The 26,032-nt window shown below is 38.9% G+C and overlaps 1 long non-coding RNA gene across 2 annotated transcripts in view; it reads right to left on the bottom strand.

Annotated features, from left to right (window-relative positions):
• Positions 1 to 23,226: 23,226 nt before the first annotated feature.
• LOC134740271 (uncharacterized) overlaps positions 23,227 to 26,032 on the bottom strand; it is a 332,371-nt gene continuing 329,565 nt past the window's right edge. For both annotated transcript variants that reach the window (XR_010127610.1, XR_010127609.1), the window contains exon 4: positions 23,227 to 23,348. This is a non-coding gene — a long non-coding RNA (uncharacterized LOC134740271). The remainder of the gene's footprint in view (positions 23,349 to 26,032) is intronic.

The raw sequence follows: 26,032 nt of genomic DNA, 5'->3' as shown, positions 1-26,032 counted from the left end.
AGTGAGATACCCTATTTTATTCATGACATTGCTAATTTGTGTTGTTTCTCTTTTTTTCTTTGATCAGGCTTGATATGGGTGTATCAATTTATTATTCTTTTGAGGCACTATTGGCTTTTTTGTTATACCTCTTACTACCTTTTTAGTGGCTGCTGTAAGAATTATAACATACTTCCTTAATTTATTACAGCATATTTAGAATTAAGGATTTATAGAAAATGAAGGAATCTCTCAATAATTTTATTTAATCCATACTTTTTGTCATGTATTTTATTCTTGCATATGTTATTAACTTCACAATAAAATGTTACTAAGCAGTCAGTTGTCTATTAAAGATTGTTAGGAGAAGAAAAAACATACATAGTCTTGCATAGTTACCTGCATATTTACCATTTTACTCATCTCCATTTCCTGTTGTAGTCCTGATTTTTTATCTGGTATTGTTTTCATTCTATCTGAAAAGTTTTCCTTATTTCTCATAGTACAATTTTGCTGGCAGAGAATTATTTCAGCTTCATTACCTGAAAATGTCTTTAATTTTGTCTCATCTTTGAAAACCATTTTGGCCGAATGTAGAATTCTGGAGTGTAGTGGGCTGAGTCGTATCCTCCCAAACTTCATGTGACCTGGAACCTCTGAATGGGATTTTCTTTGGGAGTAGTTTCTTCGCAGATGCAACTAATTGGGGATCTGCAGATAAAATGATCTTGGATTTAAGATGAGCCCCAAATCCTATGACTGACTTCCTTATCAGAAGAGGAGGGGATGCAGAGAAATACACAGAGAAGAACACCATGTGAAGATGGAGGCAGACGTTGGAGTGAGGTGTCTATAAGCTAAGGAATGCCAAGGATTGCTGGCAATCACCCGGAGCTAGGAGAGAGGCATAGAACAGCTTTTCCATTATTCCCTCCAAAAGTAACCAACCCTGCCAACACCTTGGTTTGAGGTTTCTGCTTCCAGAACTGTGGCCATCTGTTGTGTTAAGCCACCCAGTTTGTGGCAGTTTGTTACGGTAGGCCTAGGAAATGAATTCTTTGCTCTAAAGAGTTTTGCTTGTTTTATCTCTGAGTGCTTTTAAATGGTTAAACTTTTTTTTTTTCTGATTACCATTTTTTTCTGATTTGAAGACAGCTGTAATTTATATAATAATCCCTCTGTATATAAAGTATCATTTCCCTTTGGCTGCTTTTCAGCAGGCTTGGTTTTCAGCAGATTTAAAAAAAAGTCCTACTATGATTTTTTTGTATTTATATTTTTAGGTATTTTCTGAGCTTCTTGGGTGTGTAGGTTTACAATTTTTGCTATATTTGAGGGAAAATTAAGAAATCATTTCTCCAAAAATTTTTCTCCTGAACTGTTCTCTATCTTATTTTTCCTGAGGTTTTATTGCAATATATTAGACTATTTTAACGCCTCACAAGTTACTGAGATTTTTGTTTTTTAAAAAGTTTTATTTTGCCTCTTCTTGAGATTGGATACTTCCAATTCATGATCCTTTATTTTTCAATATCAAATCTGCTGTTAAGCGCAACCTATGATTTTTTTTTTCTTTCAGGGTTATGGTTTTCAGTTCTTTCAAAGTTGCAGTTTTCATTTCCATTTGGTTCTTTTGTTATTTTAGTTTCTTTTTTTCTGTGGAGCTTTGCCATATGTTCTCTCATTGTAGCTTCCTTAAGTACTTGAGAACATACTTACATCAGCTTGTTTCATTTTCTGCAAATTCTAATAACTGGATCATTTTGATATCTGTGTCTCCTGAGTTCTTTTGCTTGATTATGGATCTCATTTGCCTACTTCTTTGACTATTTCACAAATTTTTATTTTATTTTGGACAATTGTTGATGATACATTGTAGGGGTATTGAGTTATGTTTTTAAAAAGTGCTTGTTTTTCTTTCAAAATACAGGTAAAGAATGATGGACTTTATTGATCATGTCAGGCTTGGGTTTATTCTTTGTTTGGATGATCTATTTTAATTTTAGACATAGCGAAAATCCCTCAAAATAGGACATGGGGTTACTCTTAATGTGGAGCCTTCCTGAGATCTCAAATGAATGAGCAAGGTGTTCACCAAGACTTCTTCACTGTAACCTGGATTGGTCCTCCAGTATTTTCCGGCATTGAATGACCTATGGCATTTTCATTTTGGTCTCTGCCCTGCATCAGCTTCTCTCTTTTGGATTCACGGGGTCTCATTTTTCACGTGTGTAGCCAGTCTTTGATGAGGTCTTGTGGGGTAAACAGACAGGCTTCTGAGTACCCTCCACACTGCAGCTTTGTCCTATCTAGTAACCTACCCCAAAATTTCAGCCATTTCAGAAGCTCTCTTCACTGACTGATTCTTTGGCTAGCAAGACTGCCATACTCTGCCTGGTCTCTAGTACCACAGACGGGTGTACCCCCAGACCTAGAACATTGGCACATGTGCTCTCTCTCTGTGCTTCTCTCATTTCAAAGCTCACAATACTGAGCTGCCTATGGTCCGATTCTTGAAGAAAACTGCTTCATGTGTTGTGTCCACTTCAGAGTTATTTGCATCAGGTGGGCAAGTCTTACGCAGCTATTCCTTCATGGCAAGAATCTAGAGAACTAAAATTCTTATTTTTTTCTCTGATAATTGTTATAATAGTCTTTTATTTAATGGACAAAATATGTTCTCTTACTTCTGTGGAGGTATAAATGATCATTTGCTTGTTTATTTAGCTCCTTACATTTTCTTTCTTTCCTTGTGTATTAGTCCATTCTCACACTGCTATAAAGAAATACCTGAGATTGGGTAATTTATAAATAAAAGAAGTTTAATTGGATCACAGTTCCGTGGGCTGTACAGGAAGCATGGCTGGGGAGGCCTCAGGAAACTTACAATCATGGTGGAAGGGAAATAGACAGGTCTTACATGGGCAGAGCAGGAGGAAAAGAGAAAAGGGGGAGGTGCTACACACTTTTAAACAACCAGATCTCATAAGAATTCACTCATTACCACAAGAACAGCAAGGAGGAAACCTGCCCCCATGATCTAATCACTGCTTACCGGGCCCATCCTCCAACACCGGGGACTACAATTTGACATGAGGTTTGAGTGGGGACACAAGTCCAAACCATATTACGTTGGTATTTCCTTTTACTTTTTTAAAAAAATATATTTATTTTGGTTTCTGACTTAACAGGTTACCTCAAATATATAGGTAAAAAATATTCAGAAAGCTGTCTGGAAACTTCGTTGCAAAGACAGAAGTTGTTCAGTGATATAACTCACCATAAAGTGATTGACTAGGGGAATTAGCTGCTTATTGATGAACTTCCAGAGGTCAGTAGGTGTGGGTCTGTTGTACTTCAGAGAGGATTCCTTTAAATCTGTTAATGTGGAAAAAACCAAGAACTGCTATCTAATTGGAGTGAGCATATGTTTTATATCTCTGTTCATTCAGTATAGTCTCTATCGTACCTAATACCAGGGCTTATAAGCGTGGATGTCAGTGCTCTGTAAAGTGAGTGGGCATATTCTGATTCTCCCCGCTGTTTGCCTGAAAGATTTCACTTATTTCTCCCCATGTTCAATACTGTGTTTCACTTCTGCAATCAGCTATAACTGACAGATACTCTTGTGTTCAAATTTTTTAGATAACAAACTATTTTTGGCAAAGGTAGAGGAGGTGTAATCACCTTGCTATGTGGGCTAACGAAGGCGTCCTGAAGTGTGGGGCACCTTATAAATATTTTCAATAATTTCTTTTATTTTTGGCTCCATACTATTTTCAAGCCTTAAGACATAATTGTCTCTTCCTATTTCCATGGCACTCTGTAATGCAGAGAGGTGAATCATCTTTCTTACTGAACTTTCTCTGAAAGTTTCCATCTTCTGTGTACAGCTACATCAACAACTGTTCATGTGTCTACACTCCATCTACCAGAATAGTGGAGTCAATTCAGGTGGATTGTGGCCTCCTTTTTAAATAGCTTTAAAAAAAAAAACCCTTTTACACATATTTTAGTGAGATTTCAAGAGGGCATGGCAACGAACATGTGCATTCTGTCTACCACATTCAGTAAGAACAACATTATTGTTTGAGTAGAGTGAAAGTAAGACTGTGAGGCATAGACATAGAAGGATGTAATCAAAGGTGGTTCTTTAAAATTTTTATTTAAGATTATTCTTCCAACAATATCTTGTTCCCACACTCACTCCTCCATATATTAGAACCTGGTTATGCCTCTGTCTAGCATCAGCATCTCTTGCCTTTCACTCTGTATCTATAGAACTTCAGTGAAAGGAAGCTGTTAGCGTCCAATGGCCTTAAACAAACACATTGTATCCCCGTTACCAGGTCATAAAGGCAAGAGTGGGAGTGGCAAGGAGAGAAAAAGTGAACAGGTGTGACGGGAAGGGAGGTTATTTTCCCTGTACATTCTGAGCTGTACATTAGTCTAGGTTCCCTCCAATTTGCAGACATATTAGTGGCAGCCTTGCCATTTCCAAACATTAAAACACAATTTGCAGGGCTCTCTCTTGTCTTTCCTGACTTTATTTCAACAAAATAAACCCATCTGGAAACACCCTTGAAGCAATGTTTTTCCTGCCTCATTACAGCTACATCAACACTTCAGCATTCTGGGACTGCCCTGCCTGCCTCCCCCTTCTCTGCCAGAGTGTCTCATAGCCAATTGAATCCACTGTAGCTCAGCTCTGAGGTCTAGTCTTTGCTCCCTTATTGCTTTTCAATAGCTTGAAATCTACTCAGCTGAAAAACCATACTGATAATCAGGCAAGAAACATCACTGGAGTGGGAAATTATTGAAGAACTGTGCAATGCTGAAGACTGCCCCATTGGAACGTGGCCCTAGATGTAAAATGAGCCTTTTTTAGTACCCATCTGAGAGCAGTCATGACTTCCTATCCTTGGGTGCTCTCTTTGTTTTTTAAATCCCAGAGCTCTAGAGTGACATTTAGCTGCTGCTCAGGGACTCCTTTTGTCCCTTGCCATCTCACACCAGCATTGTGTAAATGTTTGTCTCAACATCCAAGAGGAAAAGGAGTAACAAAAGCCCCAAACGTAAGGCTCAGTGGTAACATCTGAAGTCAGCTGTCAGCTTGCAGCTCCCTAACTCTTCACCCATCAGCTCTGCTTCCTCTGCAAGTCCCAGCTTAATTATATTTTCATATTTATACAATGCCCCAACTATCACTCCTTCACCCTAGCGCCCTTCTCCAACTACCTGGAGAATGTCAGAGGTGGAACGAATATTGGAGATCATCAGTTTAAGTCTTTCATTTTAAAGAATTAGAGAAAACACAAGAAATGACTTCTAGGATAACACAGAAAGTCTACGCCCTGGCTAAGGTAGGAATGTGCACCCCATGCCTAGGGCGGGAACTTGGGTGAGGTATATGAGGCACTTGGGCACAAAATGTAAGAGAGAGAACAAATAAACCCAGAAATTAAGATAACTAATATTTTAATGCAATATTTTTTAAAAAGCAGAATTATTACAAAACACTCCTTGAAGAACAAAATACCATAATATGAAATAAAGGCAGAGTCTAACAGGGCTAAGATTGGGGGGAGGTGAGTGAGGCAGGCCTGCACAAGTACAGCGCTGGACCCTGATTTTACTTAAAATTTTGATATTTTGTTCATGGATTTATTTTGCATTTTAATTTTTAAAATACCACATTAAAATATTATTTTCTAGATTACTGAGATTGTATCCCCTTCAATTTTGCTCCCCAGTTGAGTGCATACTTGCTTTACATAGCCCCAGCTCTGTTTCTGATTCTCAAACTAGTTCTACTTCTGAGCCCATTTTGCCTGACTTTTCCATGTCAATCTTCTCACTTTGAATCTCTTGATTCTGCTGTCATTGGTCTCACAACTTCTACTCTTCCCACTGAACCTGACTTACTTGTTTATTTGGACCTTGGTTATACAGGTTTCTGTATGCCTTGGCTACCTGCTTACTGAACCTTACCTCTCCTCAAATATGGGGCTGTTTCTGCTTCTCTGGTTACTGCTGTATATGTAGGAGCTTAAAATGTCCAGAATCCATTGTTGTGTCACCACAGAAAGAAAAATAAAATTGCCAATTCTAAAAGCTGTTACCTTTTTGCTAGGCTATGCTAACTAATGGAATGGGGTAAAGAACCAGAAAACCAAACACGGAAAGTAAGATATGTGTTAGAAATGCATCTGTTCTATACTAAAATTCTAGTTTATTTTAGATAAATATAATTTCCCGACACAGACCTGATGAGGTCTACTTCCAGGCTCCTTGATCGTCACGTTGCATTATTTTGACTTGCCTCTTTGGATGTTCCAAAATTTTGATAATTGAATAATAGTAGTTAAATTAGAAATTAAGGAGCTTTTGAAATCATTTTTGCTCAATGCCCTAGAGTTCATTCTTCATGTCTAACATTCCTTTAGGTAATACAGCTATATACCATATAGCGTTTGAAGAATACAGTTTTTAAATAGTCAACCTACTGCCAACTTCATCGTGATAATTTATGTTGTTAACACATATTTACTTTAGGAATTAAGGATATGTTTGGATATGGAAGTTTTCATTCGCATACTCTGTTGGTGGGGGGATATGTGTGGTTATCTGGAGAAGGATTGGCCAACTGTGCCAAAGGATGATGATGGTTGTGTAAGATGAGGATCTTCTACTGGAATAGAGTAACATCAAGTTGGAAAAGGCCCTTACATCATAATTTTTTATTGTTAATGTAATTTGAATGTAATGTAACCTTTTGTCTTCTCCCTTGTCCCCAAAGACTCATGTCAAAGACCATAGGAAAAAGATCAAGAGTGAGTCAAAGAGCCCGTTTAACACATACCCTTAGATACGGATTAATCAGAGCCTAAAGACAAGGTACATAGGATATACTGCATAGTGATGAAATCTAATCTTTTAGTGTAACGATCACCCACATAATGTGCATGTACCCATTAATTAATTTCCCATTCCTCACCTGCCCCCCAGCCTCCTACTGTTCTGAATCTCCAACTGTCTTGTTATTCTACACTCTATGTCCAGGCGTACACATTATTTAGCTTAGGGGGCCCATATTTTTTGGTTAAATTACTATGCCATTTTCTTAAGCAATTCTGCTCAAAATATCAACTCTTTGTTACAAGTCTGCAATAAAATAAGAAACTTGTGTTAGTATGTAAGTCAATAACATAACTAAGCACACTGCTCCGTCCAGATGGTTATTTTTCTTAGCCAGACTTTCTCAATGAAGAAAGCAGTATTTTGAACTCCCCTGTGGTGCAAGCTCCTTATCTCCTTGTGTACTGCAACTTTGAGTGATACTGCTAGAATTATTGTCTGTATCTGTACACTTGAAGCTGACTCACCACCGCTATTTCTGTGTTCCATTCTATGGAAAGAAGATGTTTATGGCATACAACTTCCTTCTAAGAGCCCCAGAAGTGTCCATATTACTTCTGATCACTTCTCTTTGACCACAATTTAGTCACACTGCAACACCTAGAAGCAAGGGAAGCTGGAAAATGTAGCCTTTAGTTAGGTGCTATGTGCCCAGCCAAACCTTGAGTCCTAATACTAAAAGGAAAAAAGAAACATGGATATGGAGGACAATTAACAGTCACATTTTACTCCCTTACTGTTGGGCCATGAAATGGCTGAAAGCAGTAAGGACCTGGAAACCAAATTTATAACATAAAAAGTAAAATTAAAATGTGCAATAGAAAAAAATGTCTGTTTTGGGGAAATTAAGAAGGTACAATAAATAACATCTCTATTTTTCTAAAGTTATAAACCATTTGAAAATAAGCCAAATAATACAAATAAGAGGCCATATATCAACTTTATTACTGAAAAAGAATATATTGGAGAATGTGGCTTTATTTGTAGGCAAATATACTTTCAACAAATAACCTCAGAATAAGAAGACATATCCATCCAGTGAGAGGCATGGCTGGACTGCTAAAGGTAGTGTTCCATACACACCCAACACCTCCCCCATGCCATCCCCAACCCTCCTACCCACCACAGGGCATTTCCTGTTATGCCTATTGAAAGACTGGGCAGACTTCAGCACATAATCTCTGAAGACAACATTATTTTCGAAAGAGAAAAGATGAAACTGAGATGAGCTCACTCATCTTATTTCGTCTTAGCTTTCCAGTGAAATCAGTCACTTCCTCCTCTTTGGAGAGGATTGCTTGATAGGCAGGAAGGTCAGTAGTGTTACATTAACAACTCCCTCCACCTGGAAGGAAACACTGGAAGTGGAGAAGAGGCATTCCTCACCCCTCACATTGCCCAGCTTTTCGTTCTCTTAATGTACTGCACTGGGCTTAACCATTAAGCTTATGACCAATCTGTGGAATCACTATCTCCTTCATGTAAGCAGATCCCCCATCTCTAAGGATAGTCTTGTTTTTTCACTGTCATGAAGATATTTTAAAATTATTAACCACTATTTTAAAAAAATATATTATCCTAGACCCACCAGTGGGCAGTACAGCTATTGACCCCAGAAGGCTCTGAAATTGGTCCAAACCACACATTAATTGATTGCATTTCAAGGCAATTATTTCCCACTCAAATTTATTCAGCTATTTTGCTCAGCATAGTCAATTCATGGGTTATTGAAAGAGATAAAATAACAATATTACAATAATTTAATGATAAAATGCCAAGCTAGAAGTGCTGCAAATTTAGATACAAATGCTTCTCAAAATAGGGTGACAAATAAAGGTGGAAATACAAATCTCTTTGTAGGTTGAAGTCCAATGACATTAAAGTTCAAAGGAATTGAATTTGAAAATCAAATTATTTGACTGCCTTCATTGTTTCCTCTCCAAGTTAATATTCAGCTTAATATCAGCCAGAGGGATTATCCATACCTGGCTGGAGTTAGGATTCCTTCAGTAGCTGAAGCCAGGCAGGTTTCCACAAGAATGACTGTCAGTCTTTTGGGACCTTAGAAGCTTTATTTGTTCAATGCAAAGCTCTTATAAGCCTCTCTTTTGAGAAATCCAAAGAGGTAACAGAACATACATGATCATCACAGCACTGGCTCACACCCAATAAATTTTGAAAATGATCCAATTCCCAGACCCGAGAGAAACTATCTCAGATAAAATTATGTACTTAATGTTGCCAAGAATTACAGCAGGGACTTCAAGGAGTCTATATAAAGGAGGAAAAATGGAGAAAAGGTTTTTTGTTTTGGGCTAGAGACAATGCCAGTCATCTTGTACCTTGTCCAAAAATCTATGACCTATGCTTTGTAAGCTCAAAAATGAGGTTAATTTTAGCATTATTGATTTACTATATGGGGTGGGAGGAAATCACTGAGACAAACTGTCTCCTCTTTTACATGTTGCATTTCAGGCATTGCTGCCTACTTGCAAATTTAGAAATATATATTTATATCCCCTGTCATAATGGAGATGCATTTTCCCTACCATCTGAGTACCTTGGAAAACCTCTTTATTGCCATTTCTCTTTTCCCTTGGAGCCCAGTGTTTCCATCTCCTAGTGCTGAAATGGGTATGGGCTGTGTCTAGTGATATAGCACCAATACTCCTCTACATGTAAATATAGTAGTTTCAGACTTGATCCAATGTTCTTGTGGCACAAAATTGCTTAGGCTTAAAAGCCCTCCCCCTATGAAGGGGAGGGGTTCTTCTTTATATGAAATTAACATATCCTGATCCACATTTTCTCAAGCTACTATCATCTGTTTGAGGTTCCTCCAGCCTATATCTTTGGTAATTGTGGCTGGTGCCTCTGTGGATGTCTGAGTGCCCTTATCCTCTGTCTTTGCTGAACCTGAGACCTAAAACTTTTTCTTGAGGTCCTTTGCCTGTACCTTTCCTGGGCTTGAGGTCTATCCATTTCTAGAGTTACTGAGGCCCACAACACACACCTTTGCTGGGCACTTGCTTTTCCTTAAAATAGGCAGATAACATTGTTTTCTTAAGGCAGAGCATGTTTAATTCCCTCTATAAAAGCATAAACCACTTGCTTGAGGTCAAAGCTGCCTTAAACTGTCTTAACCCATAATGGACAAATTCCCACTTCCATTTACCTTAGGCCTAACTCCCTCTGCCCTGGTTAAAACAGTTAAAAGTTAAACTAATACCTATAAAAACTGGCTGCATTGTTTCCTGCAGGCCACTGAAGTCTTTGCCTTGGGCATATCAAAATGCTCAGGTAGTTCGCATGTGTTTTGCCCCAAACCACATTTCACCGTCTATGTCCCAATTGTCCTGATCAATGTAGTATATTATAATACTTCTTTGTAAAAACTTTCTTTCACGCCTCCATACCCCACAGGAATACAGCCTGACTCTATAAACCCTAAAGAGTGTGAAGGAGTTGAGCAGAGTGTGTGAGCAGTTTTCTCTTGAGGGAAGAGTAAATGAACATGAACTGGGAACATGTACATGATTCCTCTCTCAAATTCAGTCATCATCGAAGAGCGATAGCATGAAAAAAGGCCAAGGGTTTCAGGAGTGTTCCGTTTTTATGAAAGGCAATCTCCAGAGTGGAGAATTATCATTCTCCTCTAAAAACAATCTGCCCTTCCCAAGCACAGTAATCCCTTTTTTTTTTTTTTTATTGAGACACATTAACAGATGATGTTTACCTGAGATGTTGAAATTGACTAATAGTTGTGGCATAGTTGCAATAGACTGTAGGTTATGCACACTGCTGATTCTCTAGTACAGTGGTTCTCAACTGAGGGTGATTGTGCCTCCTTCTAGGGGACATTGGATGTGTCTGGAGACATTTTTGGTTGTTGCAACCTGAGGGCCATGCTAGCAGGTAGAGGGCAAAGATGCTGCTAAACATCCTATAATGCACAAAACAATCCCATACAACAAAGAATTCTCTGGCTGAATATGTTAACAGTGCTAACTAAGGCTGAGAAACTCTGCGGTAAATATAACTTCACTTGTTTACTTCCAAGTCAAGGAAACATTGGGATGCAAGTGAGCGAGAAAGCTGTTAATATATAGATAACATTGAAACTCTCCTGAAAATTTTTTTAGTGAAATAAATAATTTATAAATTATGGTGGTCTGTTCCGCTACAACATATGTTTTTGTAATCTGAATTAGTCCATGTGTGATTGTAAATAGAGGAATAATGCCAGGAAAATGTGGAAGTAATTTTTACAAAAATTATTTTTCCTAGCTCGTTAGTGTTTTATACCACCAAGTGACCACAGCGGGACCCAGAAGGAGGAAGCAGATAATACCATATGCAAGATGTATTTCTCATTGATTAATTGGTTGTTAAATGGGCTTAATTCTCTTCTCCCATCCTCTATTTATACTTATTTACAATGTCATTTTGTACTTTGTAGCTCCTATCATGATGAACTGAAGTCTATTTCCACACCCCTTGAATATGAATTGGCTTTGTGACTTGTTCTGACCAATCAACAGGGGCAGAATTAATGGCCTACCAGTTTCAAGCCTAGGCCTCAAGAGACATTCCACAATTCCATTTGTTCAATTGGAACTGTATGACCATTACATCAGTAAGTCCAGACTAACCTGCTAAAGATTTAAAAATTCCTTCAAGCAGAGAATATCACACTTGAGTTCCTTCTTGATTAGCCAGGCTACTGCTGACCTGCTAACTGATCACAGATGCAAGGGTCCTTGCATCTCCTGCTGAGATCAGTCAAGGCTGGCCCAGGTCAGTAAAACCAGTCAGCTGACCTATAGACACGCTAATAAATGGTGGTGTTTTAAGTTACTACACTTGGGGAGGTTTGATATGCAGCAATAGATAACTGATATAAAAGCTATAATTTCTTCTTGGCTTATTTTCGCCACATGCTCCATTTTTGGAGGACTTATTGCACAGTTACCTTTGATTTTTGTGTGTTTTTCCCTTATCTCCAAACTTAGTAGAATCTACCATTACTTAAACTTTATTCCATCAGATCACCTTTAGTGAGCGGTGGCTCACACCTGCAATCCCAGCACTTTGGGAGGCCGATGTGCGTGGATCATGAGGTCAGGAGTTCAAGACCAGCCTGGCCAACATGGTGAAACCCTGTCTCTACTAAAAATACAAAAAATTAGCCAGGCGTGGTGACAGCTGCCTATAATCCCAGCTACTTGGGAGGCTGAGGCAGGAGAATCACTTGAACCCGGGAGGTGGAGGTTTCAGGGAGCTGAGACCATACCACTGCACTCCAGCCTGGGCAACAGAGCGAGAATCCATCTCAAAAAAAAAAAAAAAAGAAAGAAAAAAAGAAATATACAGCCATATGTAGCTATCTCTTTACGTATTAGGAATTTAATATGATGTTTTAACTCTGCTTGTATTTTTATTACATATTTCATTATTATTTTTGTTAGTGCTGTGGTTAAAATGTTGCATAGACTTTGAGTGTTCTGTCCCACTCCTAGGTTTTCTATAGTCCTATTATTTTAATTTGTGATTTTGTAGAATTTAAGCTTTCTTTGAACTGTATGTATATGTTGCATTATAGGCAACAGAAATGCCCACACTTTTTGAGAATCATATTATTTATGCCTTACTCACAACTGATTCTTAATCACTTGTGTACCAAGACATAAGGTTAGGAATATTGCTCAGGCCACTCTGGGGGATCAAAGAAGCACCTAAACAGAGGGATCTGTGGATATGTTTATTTCTGTTTTGGGTGTGTGTCAACATGTGAGTGTTTGTATGTATGTGTGTGTTGTATGTGTGAGTTGGTAGAAAATTCAGAGAATTAATATACTGTTATGGTTTTTATGACACTAATATGTTCCCAGGATGTTTAATGCTACTTATATCAAATTATTATAAATAGTTAAAATAATAAACACTGTGTTTAATAAATAGCTCTGCATTTTATCAAGGACTTTTATATCAATAGTCTCATCTTTAGTCCTCATGGCACCCCGAGATACAGGTACTATTTTTTAATTTTTAAAAATTTGACTGTAAATCAACAAATAATTGTACACATTTTGGGGGCACAAAGTGATGTTATGATTATATGTATATAATGTAGAATGTTTAAATCAAGCTAGTTAATATGTCCATCACTTCAAATACTTATTTTTTTGTGGTGAAAACATCTAAAATTTACTCTTAGAAGTTTTGAAATATACATTACAATAGTCAGCATGCTGTGCAATGAATCTCAAAACATTTATTTCCCCCGTCTGAAAAATTTTTCAGGGAAGTTTCAGTGCTATCCATATATTAACTGCATTCCTATTCACTTGTATTTCAATATGTTTCCTTGACTTGGATTATTATATATTAGTTGAAATCTTAAGGCATTTCTTTTCTAAGAGAGAAACTGAGGATATATCAATTTATAGTGAACTTCCATCTTCATAGCCTTTGACCAGCATATCCTTCTTCCCCCCCCACCCCCGCCCCCCGCCCCTGCCCAGCCTCTGGTAGCCACCACTCCACTCCTTGCCTGAGGTCAGGTTCACTTCAAATTTTTAGATTCCATTTCATATAAGTGAGATCATGTGGTATTTGTCCTTTTGTGCCTGGCTAATTTTACTTAGCATAATGTCCTGCAGGTTCATTCATGCAGTCACATATGACAAAGTTTCCCTCTTTGAATTCCATTGTACAGATGAGGAAAAGGAAAGCGGACTGGGTTTAGTGCTCCAGGTAGTACATGCCAAATCGGGGATTGTTTTAAAAGATGCTTTTTTCCTACTCCTTCACACCAAGATGCCTTCTTTCGGAAAAGGGCAAGACTGGAAATCTTAAGGCATTCCTTTTCTGAGAGAGGAAGGGAGGATAAATCAATTTATAGAGAACTTCCATCCTTACTTTATAATGTAGTCCTAGTAACAACCGTAAAATTGGTAATTAGGTAACTTTTTTTTATAGATAAGCAAATAGACACAGGTAACAGTCCTAAGATCAAACCATGACCAATATGAAAGCTTTCTGAATGGGGAGTTGGTCCTTTCTCACTAAAGTCTTGATCCTCTTTTATCCTCAGTGTCTCATTTTGCACAATATTTTAGTAAACCTCAAGTCTTCTTGGAAAAAAATCAAGGCATTAAATCTGACATAAATAATGCAGCCCTACTATTTAGATAGCCCGTGACACATTTTCTCTTAGAGCTAAAGACACTTCCCAAGAGTGTAGTATTTGGTCTGTGGCTACCCAACAGTGATTCTTCAGCTCATGGCGTGATGTCCCTGCTACTGTTGGCATCCAGGCTTGGTTTCTAGGACTTTAGTTCCTGGGTACAGAACCATTCCTCTTTTCAGGATGTACCAGAGTCTGCTTTAATGTAAAAAGGAGGGATTGACTTTTGGGGAGAAAATCAAATCTAGTTGGAGTTGTCTTTGATTTTTAGATTTGGGTCTCAGATGGGTTTATTGAGATCCTGATGTTGGGGGATGAATACTGTCAGCACAATGGGTTGTTCCAATATGCAGAATGCCATGGCTGGCCACTTGCACGGCTGTAATAGTCTGTAGAAAATACTCTGGCACCTCCACATGTCCCCCAGCCAGCTCAGGACACTGATGTCAATCACTTCATCACAGCATTATATGGATCACACAATCTCTCCTTAAACTTGTTATTTTTAAGCATTCATTGGGGTCATGATGTTCTGAGGTTAGTCCTTAGGCACTTTCAAATTATTAGACAAGACAAATTATTACTGAATGTCCTCAGCTTTTACTCTGGCTGGGATCAAAGTGTTCTCCACAACTGCTTCAGCCCAGCATTCTAGCTGAAAGGAGGTCCAGCGCCACAAGTGCCATTAGGTTTTGCAGCAGGCAGAAGGGGGCCAGAAACACTCGAAAATTTTATTTTATTCTAATAGGCGCAGCATGAATGGAATAATTTAAAATGCTAGGTTTAAAGTTGCCTTTTACTTCCCTTCAATATGCTGTGAATTCTGTTCAGGAGTGATTTGTCTTCATTCCCTTCCTTAGCCCTTTCTTCCTTAACATGAGTAATCTCTCCTATTTACTGAGTCCATCCTCCACGTGACGTCTTTAGTTTTTACAATGTGTCTGTAAGGCATTGAGAGGTGACAGCGTGCTGGCAGTCCTCACAGCCCTCGCTCGCTCTGGGCGCCTCCTCTGCCTGGGCTCCCGCTTTGGCGGCACTTGAGGAGCCCTTCAGCCCGCTGCTGCACTATGGGGAGCCCCTTTCTGGGCTGGCCAAGGCCTGAGCCGGCTCCCTCAGCCTGCGGGGAGGTGTGGAGGGAGAGGCCCGGGCGGGAACCGGGGCTGCGCGCCGTGCTTGCGGGCCAGCGCGAATTCCGGGTGGGCTTGGGCTCCGCGAACCCCGCACTTGGAGCTGCCGGCTGGCCCCACCGGCCCCGGGCAGTGAGAGGCTTAGCACCACCTGGGCCAGCAGCTGCTGTGCTCAATTTCTCGCCGGGCCTTAGCTGCCTTCCCGCGGGGCTGGGCTCAGGACCTGCAGCCCGACATGCCTGAGCCTCCCCCGACTCCGTGGGCTCCTGTGCGGCCCGAGCCTCCCCGACGAGCGCTGCCCCCTGCTCCACGGCGCCCAGTCCCATTGACCACCCAAGGGCTGAGGAGTGCGGTTGCACGGCGCGGGACTGGCAGGCGGCTCCACCTGCAGCCCCGGTGCAGGATCAACTGGGTGAAGCCAGCGGGGCTCCTGAGTCTGGCGGTCCTCACAGCCCTCGCTCCTGGGAGGTCACCATATTGATGCCGAACTTAATGTGGACACCGGATCGGCATCAGCATTGCTATGCTACAAATGGGCAAAACAGGCTTAGGGACGTCTGGGTAGATTTTGGCTGGTCTAGCTCAATAGGAGGTTAGATTTTAACACATCTAGGGAAAGGAGTTAGTGAATATCTTTTAGGCACTCCTTTATGAACAACGTTTACTTTATAAAGTATCAAAGAGCTATTATTCTGAAGTTATGTAACCGAAATGCAGGTTAGTCGCTCACCTTGTGCAGAGTATAAGTAACAAGAATGAAGTCTGGTATAAAGAAAGTAATTTATTCCAAAGCTAGCTAATGAAAAGAGTATAGATTTCCTGCTTTAAGGGTACCAGTTTGCTTTTGAAACAGAACAGAGGGGCTTTTAAAAGACAGGGGAGGAGGCGAGCAAGGAGAGGGGTCTGGTGCCTTATCTACTGGGCGGTCGAGCTGGTGACCACTGGCACCTTCGTGGGCAGGACTAAGCTAAGCCAGAAACTCCCCAGGAGGGAGAAAGTCTTGTATCTCTGGAGGCAGTCTCCTGATGGGAGAGGGTTTCATAGAAATTGGCTGTTATCTCTTGAGGCAGCCTCCTGGTGGGTGAGTCTCCCTATCTGGAGCTCCTAAGCATATTGTTACTTGTACTTGCCCTCTAGGCAGTGTCTAGTGAAGGGGAGGTAAAAAAGCTATATTTGCATTTCTAAAGGTAAAGGACTAAGTAGAAAGTAGGGAACCAGGGGAATGAGAACAGGAACTAATCTCTTTAAATCTCAGTTTCCTCATATATGGGAAGCATTGTTTAAATTACCTCATAGAGTGTGAGGATCAAATCTGATAATATATGTAACCACTTAAAACAGTGCATGACACACAATAAATGCTGGCTCTTATCATCATTATTATCAGCATTGTCATGATTCAGTTCTTCCTCCCTTTGCTTCAGTCATGCCCAGGGCTTCTGTCCTTTGAACGTTAAAGTCTTATTTCTCTCTTTTTTTTTTTTTGTCTTTCATCTCTGTGTAAGGAGTTACTGTCAGTGATACTCAAAATGTGGTCACTAGACAGGCAATCTCAGCATCATATGGGGGCTTATTAGAACTGCTGATTCTTAGGTTTGGCCCAAGACCTCCTTGATCAGAGTCTCCAGGGAAGGGGCTCAGGAATCTGCATTGTAATAAGCTTTCCAGGTGATTCTAATGCTTGCTAAACTTTGAGAAGCACTTTTCTAAGTCAATTACACTGTTTGATTTAAAAGCCCTGAAAATGGAGACAAGATTTGGGTTCATATCCTAGCTCTGACACTCATGGGCTATGTAAACTTCTGCAAATTGACTCTAGATTTTCCTTTGTAATGTGTACAGTGTTCTCTGGAGTTTTATTACTTAGGTTATAGGCTAAGCTACATGAATGAAGAAACCCAAAAAACAGTGATTTGAATACACTTATTTCTCTCTGCATAATAGTTCAGAGGTACGAAGGTAGCCCAGAGTAAGTTTGTGGCTCTTTTCTACAAGGTCATCTAAGGACTCAGGATTCTTCTGACTTGATACTCTGCCCCTCCTGAGTCATTGTTTTGTTCATATAGTTGACTTGGGCTCATCGATGCTAGTGAAGCTTCTTGCCTGAGGGAAAAGAGAAAGAGAGAAAAGAAAATAAGTAATTTTATTTTAAAGAAGTGATGCAAAAGTTGCTCATATTACTTCTGCTTATATTCCCTTGGTGAGAACCTGGATATTTGGCTATAACTAGTGGGAGGCTGGAGAATGTGTCTATGAGCTGGCTGGCCAGCTGCCTTACACAAATTCAGGAGCTGTTGGTATTCTGATGCTAGTAAAATACATACTCCTAGAAACACATAGTACAATGCTCCGCACATAGGAAGTATTCCACAAACGCTAATGTGAGATGGAATAGTGTGATCTTGAAGAGTCAGATAGATATGAGTATGAATGTGTGTTCTTGTACCTACTTAGTATTTGACTTTGAGAAGATCATTTCTTCTTTGAGATTCAATGTCCTTGTTTTCTAAAGTAGAAATTACATAAGGTAATAGTCTTAGCTTACTGTGTAGGTTTTAGAATGATGGAGGGTTTAGGCTACCTCCAATTCTAGATCAGAATGCATTTTGATTCCCTTAATTACAATAAGGCAGGAGATATCCTAAATGCGTCGGAATATTTCACATGTCATTAATTCCTTATCAAACACAACTGCAAGTAACATTCTGCAATTACTGTGCAGTTATGGGCCCACAGCCTGAAGGTAGGGATCTTAATCCTAGGGCCCATTTGATGATTGGTGGGGTGTACATGGCAGAAATTGTGCCAACAGCCTAAAGCACAGCTTTCAGTTCCAAAGAAGGAGGAGGTGTTTTCCATCATTTCATTATATTCTCTAGGGCAGAAATTGGAGGCCTGTGGTGAAATATAATTACAATTCTCTATTGTCTTATTTGGGGTATAAACAAATTCCTCTCTAATCAATTTACAGAAACAAACATAAAAAGCAAATAAGCAGCCTTCTTAAAAAAGGAGTATTAAACAGGATTTGCATGTGTCACTTACTCTGGTAGAGCAGAAATGCAGCCATGTATTTACAAACAAGGCAAACATATGCCCTGTTTAAGAATAGTGCTCCTTATTGGAGCTAGTCCTATTTGTCTTAACATCAAAAATTCTTTTTGATACTTATTTGTCAGTTTTCTCTTTTAGAAAAAAACAATGATTCCTGAAATCTCCAAATTAATAAGGTCAAGGACATCTTTAGGTTTCTTGCTGTCTACTTCTTTCCCTCACAAAAGACACTAGAGGATGGAAATGGAGACCACAGTGTTCTAGGTGTATCATAACATTGCTAAGAGCCTCACTTCCTGAGGTTCATTTTCTCTAACTACTAAGAACAACACTAGCAGTGGAAAAAATAAAATAGGTATGAAAAAAGGAGGTTGGAGACTTTCTTAGCTTGGATCTCCTTAAGAGCAGAGCCCGAGACAGAAGCTTGCATGCAGGTATAGATGCTTCTTAACTAACTGGGGTTACGTCTAGATAAACCCATCATATGTTGAAAATATGTAGCTAAGAAATGCATCTTATACACCTAACCTACAAAACATTGTAGCTTAGCCGAACCTACTTATATGTGCTCACAGCATTTACATTGGCCTACGGTCGGGCAAAATCATCTAACAACATAGAGCCCCGTAGAGTGCTGGTTGTTTGCCCTCATAATTGCTTGGCTGACTGGGGGCAGTGGCTCCCAATGAGAAAGAGTATAGTAAAGTATATTGCTAGCCTGGGAAGAGATCAAAATTCAAAATTTGAAGTACAGTTTTTACAGAATGCATATGGCTTTCAAACTATCATAAAGTCAAAAATCATAAGTCAACTCATTGTAAGTCTGGGACCCCCTGTGCTTTATTTGGAAAGTGATTGTAGGGAAGAGAAATGAGCATATCAGGGATCAGAACACGATATCCCAAAATATTGTGTCATGGCATGCCGAGTATTTTGAAAGGAAGGAGATTAGAAGGCCTTAAAAGAAAGGTCACTCTGACCTTCTCATGCTCTCCCTTCTTCCTTTCCCCACACTCCCCCAAGATGTGTCAAGAATTTCTCTCCCCACCTCAGATTATAGAAACTAGAACTCCTCTCCCACAAAGTGAACCATAAAACCTAGAAACTCACTCTCTAGAGAGAGTTTCTATAATCTGAGGTGGGGAGAGAAATTCTTGACACATTCTCAGCAAACTATTGCAAGGACAAAAAACCAAACAGCACATGTTCTCACTCATAGGTGGGAATTGAAAAAAGAGAACACTTGGACACAAGAAGGGGAACATCACACACCAGGGCCTATTGTGAGGTGGGGGGAGGGATAGCATTAGGAGATAAACCTAATGTAAATGATGAGTTAATGGGTGCAGCACACCAACATGGCACACGTATACATATGTAACAAACCTGCACATTGTGAATCTGTACCCTAAAACTTAAAGTATAATTAAAAAAAAAAATCACTCTCTGACCCTGAAAGTAGGTCATAGGGGTCTTGTTCTGGAGAGTGCCTGCCCCATATACTGAGAAAAGAATGCCACATAGAGAGCCCAAGAATAATCTGAACAAATAGGCCTTGCTTGGTCTCCTCGCAGTTGATTACTATTAGATCCTACTTTCTTTGTCCAATCATCCTTCTCCACAACTTTTCACTTTTTTCATCAGACTTAGAATAAAAGCACACAGTTTTCCCTGGGTATGGGGGTCACATAAAACCCTGGTTAAATAAACTTATGTTTTTTTGTTTTTTTGTTTTTTTTTTCCTGTTAATCTGTCTTTTGTTACAGGACTGTCATCCGTGACCCTTATGACGATGAGAAAAAGTTATTACCTTATTGCCCCTATGGGGGTTAAGGGGAGAGAAGCAGGAAGGAGAGAAAGGCATTCCAAATATGCATGATCACATTGTCTACTGTGACAGGCAAAGAAGCTTGATTCAGAGAGAACTTTTAGGGAACTTGTGACATGAATCTTGGAACTGACCACTGTAAGTCATTACAGTGCTATAACACTAGACAGATTCATAAGAGAAAAGCACAGCCAATTTATTTAACAATGTTTTATGTGACATGAGAGCCTTCAGAAATGAAGACTCAAAGACCCCCACAAAACTGCATTTTTATGCTTAGGTTCAGTGAAGAATGGACAGTCCTGTAGAAATGTCAGTGTACAAAAAACAGGGTGTAACTTCATGATAATAAACTGAAGGTTGGGGGAGGGAACCCAGAAAGGCCCTGAAAGGTTCAAATTCTTCTTGGCTTCTCTGTGTATCATTCCTTCTCTCCAGGTTTGGTGCAGTACTCCTCTGGAATGAGGGTCTTATGACTTACTTTCAGTTAAGGTAGATTAAAAAAAAAAAAGTTTTATAACTATGCTTTATACAGAAAAGTGGGGGTGGTCAGAGTGACCTTCTAGCTCCTGTAGCTTTTTCAGTTGCTAAGTGCCATGTCTTCACATATCATGTTCTGAGCTCCCACAAATTATTTATTAGTTCCCAGACCCCAGTGGACAAGGTTGGACACATAGGGGTTAATTCTCCTGCCTTTTGGTTTGTACAGACATCTCCTACTATGGCATCTGAGAGACCATTGGGCAGGAGTGGGAGGCCATGGTGCAGCTGATACAAGCCTGTGCTAAGCAAATCTCTGAAACAGAGAATAGTGAAGAGGTGAGGACCCAAGAATTTAAGCTTGCATATGAGTGTTCTCCAATGCAGATGACTAAAGGATATTTTTTTTCTTCTCACAACTTTTTGATTCTAGTCTTATGCTCCGTGTAATTTTATAATAACAATAGCTACAATTTATTTGCTATTTGCTGGATGCAGTTTGAGGGAATTTTGTAACATGTTCTCATTTTATTCTTTATAATAGTCCTTTATGATGACTTGGTATCATTGATACTTACTTACGCATAAACATTTTGAGATAAGTTAAATAATTTACTTACAGTTACAAGGTATATGCATGCATGTATATTTTTAAAAATTATTTTATTAGCTCAGAAAATATATGACCCTTACTGTAGAATGGAGACTTTTAAACATTTTTGGTTTAGCACTTAGTACATTAGCAGACATAAAAAACTGAAGCAAGAGTTTTATAAAATTGCATTTTCTCTTTTGACATGTATTGTTAAAAGAGAAAATACAATATTTTCTGTTCTGTCCTACTTGTGTGTGTGCATACTGTTTGCTACCCATTATATTGATTTTATCACTCACTAATGAGTTATGAGGCATGACCCCACAGTGTGAAAACGGTGACCTAGATAACCAATATTTTATAGAAAATATTCACTTTCAGATAACGGGTCATCTGAAGCCTCATGAATCCCTAGCCCAATGGATGATTGACAAATGATTGATAGAAAGATTGATAGATAGATGATAGATATAAAATGATAGATGATAGATATAAAATAAGAGCTAAATGTTGTGCTTGTTTTATTAGTTCATTTAAATTGGGCTTATAGTTAGCTACAGGATTTATACAATGGCTTTAGTCTTCATTAAACAAAAGAGTCTATAGGATAAATCATATTATCTACTGATACTTTAAATAATTTCAACTTTTATTTTAGATTCAGGAAGTACATGTGCAGGTTTGTTATGTGGGTATATTACATGATACTGAGGTTTGGGATATGGATGATCCTGTCACCCCAGTAGTGAGCATAGTACCTAACAGTTTTTCAATGCTTACCCCTCCTGCTTCCAGCAGTCCCCAGTGTCCATTGCTGACATATGATTTATTTATTTTTTTTGTCACGGGAACTGAAATTTTGATAAATATACTTGCTTGGGACTAGACAGCAAATATATTTCCTTTATAATTTGGATTTGCTGCATAGAAGAATAAGAGAAGAGCAAGAAGAGGAAAAAATAAATGAAAGCATGTGGAGGAGTGCACCAATGTGGCTTTCATGGACTTCTTGTGGGAGTCAGATGGGGCACCCATGGGCCAGTGAACACTACTGCATCCAAAGCTGCTTTGCAGCTCCCACTATGCTCCTGCTCTTTTCTTCTGCTGTGCTCCTTTTGCAGTCTGTTCAACAAAAATCTTTTCACCAAATTTATTCCAACCTGCTACTTAGTTAGTATGTATGATTCAATATTACTAATTTTCAGAAATTCTTTCCTCTGCTTATTTCGAATATTGCCTTTACAGATTCTAGAGGTGGAGTTGACAGTTGTTTCCTCTTTCATAAACATGGGATGGGATAATGCTTTTCATCCCAGATGAAAGGGTGAGTCTTTAATGAGATAATGTATATAGCACAATAGGTGCCCCTCACATTTTAGCTAAAAGTGTCCTTGCTTTCTGCAGTGCACCAAATCCACTTCCTCCTGCCACTGTGGATGAAGCCTGCTCCCAGGCTCGTCTATACCTTATCTGGCCCTGCCTTCCTGAGCAGCTGATCCTCTTGATGGTGTGTGGTCACCTCCTGAAAGCTAGTGGTGGCTTTGTGAATGCTCACAGGAAACTGAGGAAAAATTGTCCAGTTAAGGCACAGAAATTTCTCAACAAGGCTGTTCCTTCTCTAGCATGCATTTATGCAGGTCCTTCAGTAGGTATTGAGACTTGAATATGTAGAAAATCTTTTTCTATCTTTCTATGACAACACAGCACACAAACTCCCTGAAGACCAATTAGTCACCTTTATTCATAAATCTAGGCTGAAAAAGTAGTCTTTATCCGGAACATTTCCAAACTCAAGGAAGAGAGAGAGGAGATGGGGAATTATGTGATGGGTCTCAAAGTTCTCGCTGTTGTTTCCACCATCATGCCATTGGTAGGAGTTCACATGCTCACCCCTGAGTTCAACAGGGAGGATGCATCGTCCTCTCGCAAGAAGGACAATCAAAGGAAGGGGATCCAGAATATTTAGCAATCATCAATGCTACTGATCAACCACCAGACACAAGATGACATTTTAACTCAAAATCACTGGATGTATCTCAGCTTGTGTGTACACTTACATGAATATGGCCATCCTCATTTAGGATCAACAGCATTCTACAGCACACTTTAGGAGGTCCCACCTCTGTGTCTTTGCTCATATCATTTCCTTCTGCTGGAATGTCTTTCCTGCATATTCACCTGTTGAAATTTTGTAGATTTACATCAAAATGGGAATAGGAAATTCAAAAATAAATAAATACAAATAGCTAACGAAATTGTTCAACCTGACAAATAGTAAGGGGGAAAAAAAAAAAGAAAACCTAAAACAAAGAGATTCCATCTTGGGCCTAAACATAGGCAAGGATTTAAAGAGAAACATACAGTATTGTTCAGGGGGAAGTAATACAGATATTTTCATTTACAGTAGTTTCCCCTTATCTTCAAGGAATATGTTACAAGACTCCCACTGCATGCCTGAAACCACAGATAGTACTGACCCCTATGTAGACCATGACAGTATGTTTTTTCCTATGCATACATACCTTTGATAAAGTTCAATTTATCATACGTACCTTTGATAAAGTGCAACTTATAAATTAGGCACAATAAGAGATTAACAACAATAATAATAATGTAAACAATTATAACAATGTGCTGTAATAAAATTTATGTGAATGTGGGCTCTCTGTCCTTCAGAATACCTTTTTGTGCTGTACTCACCTATTTTCAGACCACAGTTAAATAGAGGTAGCTAAAACCTTAGAAAGTGAAACCGCCAGTAAGGGGGGACTACTGTACTATGGCTAAGAGTAGATATCCGGGTACTTATTTTATTACTAAAAAGTTATCACTCTCTAACCCCTATTCCTTATACATTCATCACTACTTGATATACATGTGTGCACGCCTACAACCCCCTTTACACACACAGGAACTCTTTGCTCGCTATTGTTCTCCCCAGAGAATGTAAGCTCCACGAGGACAAGGACTTTATCTAGCTTGTATATTATTATACCTCCAGTCCTAGAATGCCTAACGCATAGGTGGTCACATAGTAAATATTTGTTAGATGAATACATGAAATAATCATCAGGATTCTGTGTAAATTAATAATGACATTTACATAATGATTAACTTTATAGAATTTTTAAACGTTTTTAAAATTAAAATTTTAATTTTAATGCTTTAAATATTTTATGTTTAAATGTTTTAATGTTTTAAAATTAAAAACATTTAAAACATGAAAAATACTTATTGTCTATAATAAAGACACAAATACAGTGGTTATCTCTGATGAGCTTATGATAGTTTTCATTTCCTTTTTATATACATCTGCATTTTCCAAATACTTATCAATAAGCATGTGCTACTGTTATAATCAGACAAACATATAAAAGACAAAAAGTCCTGGAAGTCCAGCTCAAATGCAACCTCTTCCATTAAATATTTCCTGAACTCTCCAATCCCTGGTGATCTTGGCCTCTACAATCCCAGGACATAGTGACATGTCTGAAACCATGCATAGTATAGTACTGAACCCTATACTGCTTACAATACTGTGATGTTGGATTTGTGGGTACAACCCATCTGTGTCACTTAGCTGTGTTCCTCTTGGACCAACATCCTTAGCTCACATTGCCCTGCCCAATGTAGAGTGAAGGAATATGGCATTCTGAAAAAGGTGGAGCAATGGGAAGATAAATAGGAAGTAAAGAGGAGAATGTGGATATACCAGTATATCAGCAGAAAATCAGAAACAAGATCCTGTTTAGTTCCTAAAAATAACTCCAAAAAGGTATTTTTCACTTGGAAACAGTGCAACCTTTAGCTTCAAGAGAATGTCCTAAAATTTACTGCTGGCTGCATTTGAGGTCATTGAGGCCCACCTTTAAATGAGTTCCATAAATTCCCAGGATGAAGTTCAAGAGTTTGAGAGATACAAAAGAGGCCTATGGAAAGGTAACACAGGTAAAGAAATAAGAGATGAATAACCACATTGAAAACACAGAATTAAAACCCTAGCTCCCGAATGGGCTAATCAGTCTCTCAACCTATTTCCACTCTGCACTTCTCTCTGGCCTCTATGTAATGCAACTTTAGTAGGACCCAGGGAGGAATCACAACAGCCTGTATAAAGATACCCTGACTGTCTTTCAATAAATATGTAAAATCAATTACCCAAATGGGAACTGGACTTCAATATAGACCCTCAGAGAGACTGCACAGAGATTTCCAAGATGACATTATTATTGCACTGTGCAATTTTGGAACTATTCTTGAGATCTCGTAGCCTAGGGTCCTGTATCTTCTTTTGTGTTTGTATTTAACCTTTCAGAACAGGCAAAAATATTATTCAAAACAATATTTGGTGAATATGATTGAGCCTTATTACTTCTGACAGAAAAGAAGGCAATCAAGAAGTCTGGATATTTTGTTAAGTGTACAAAGCAAGAAGGGAACTAGAATTGGCTTTCTGTGATATTAGATGTTTTTTTCAGTTCTCCCAGCTAACCTCAAAGATCTTTATAAGGAAGACATCATTTTCTGTGTTTTACAGACCTAAAAGCTAAAGTTCAGACAGTTGAATAACTCTCTAAAGGCCCCGCAGATGAGTAGCAGAGCTGGAACCCAAAGTTCATTTTTTCATTGCATCTCAATGACTGGAGATGAGTTCTAAAGAAAGAGTCTATAACAATTTAGTTCTTTGGGGAGCAAAGTTATCTCTCCAAGAAGACAGTCTACACTGTAGTCAGAAGGAGAAAAACAACTGAATACCACGACATATTGCCAGTTTATAAAGAATTATTACACATGACCAGAATGAATGAGAAAATAATGGTGCCTGTTAATCTGGGCAAACTGAACAATAATTCAATGTAACT

The sequence above is a fragment of the Pongo pygmaeus genome, chromosome 9 (assembly GCF_028885625.2).
Source record: "Pongo pygmaeus isolate AG05252 chromosome 9, NHGRI_mPonPyg2-v2.0_pri, whole genome shotgun sequence".
NCBI lineage: Eukaryota > Metazoa > Chordata > Mammalia > Primates > Hominidae > Pongo > Pongo pygmaeus.
Note: the sequence above shows the minus strand (reverse complement) of the source record. Positions and strands in the feature narration are given on the sequence as shown.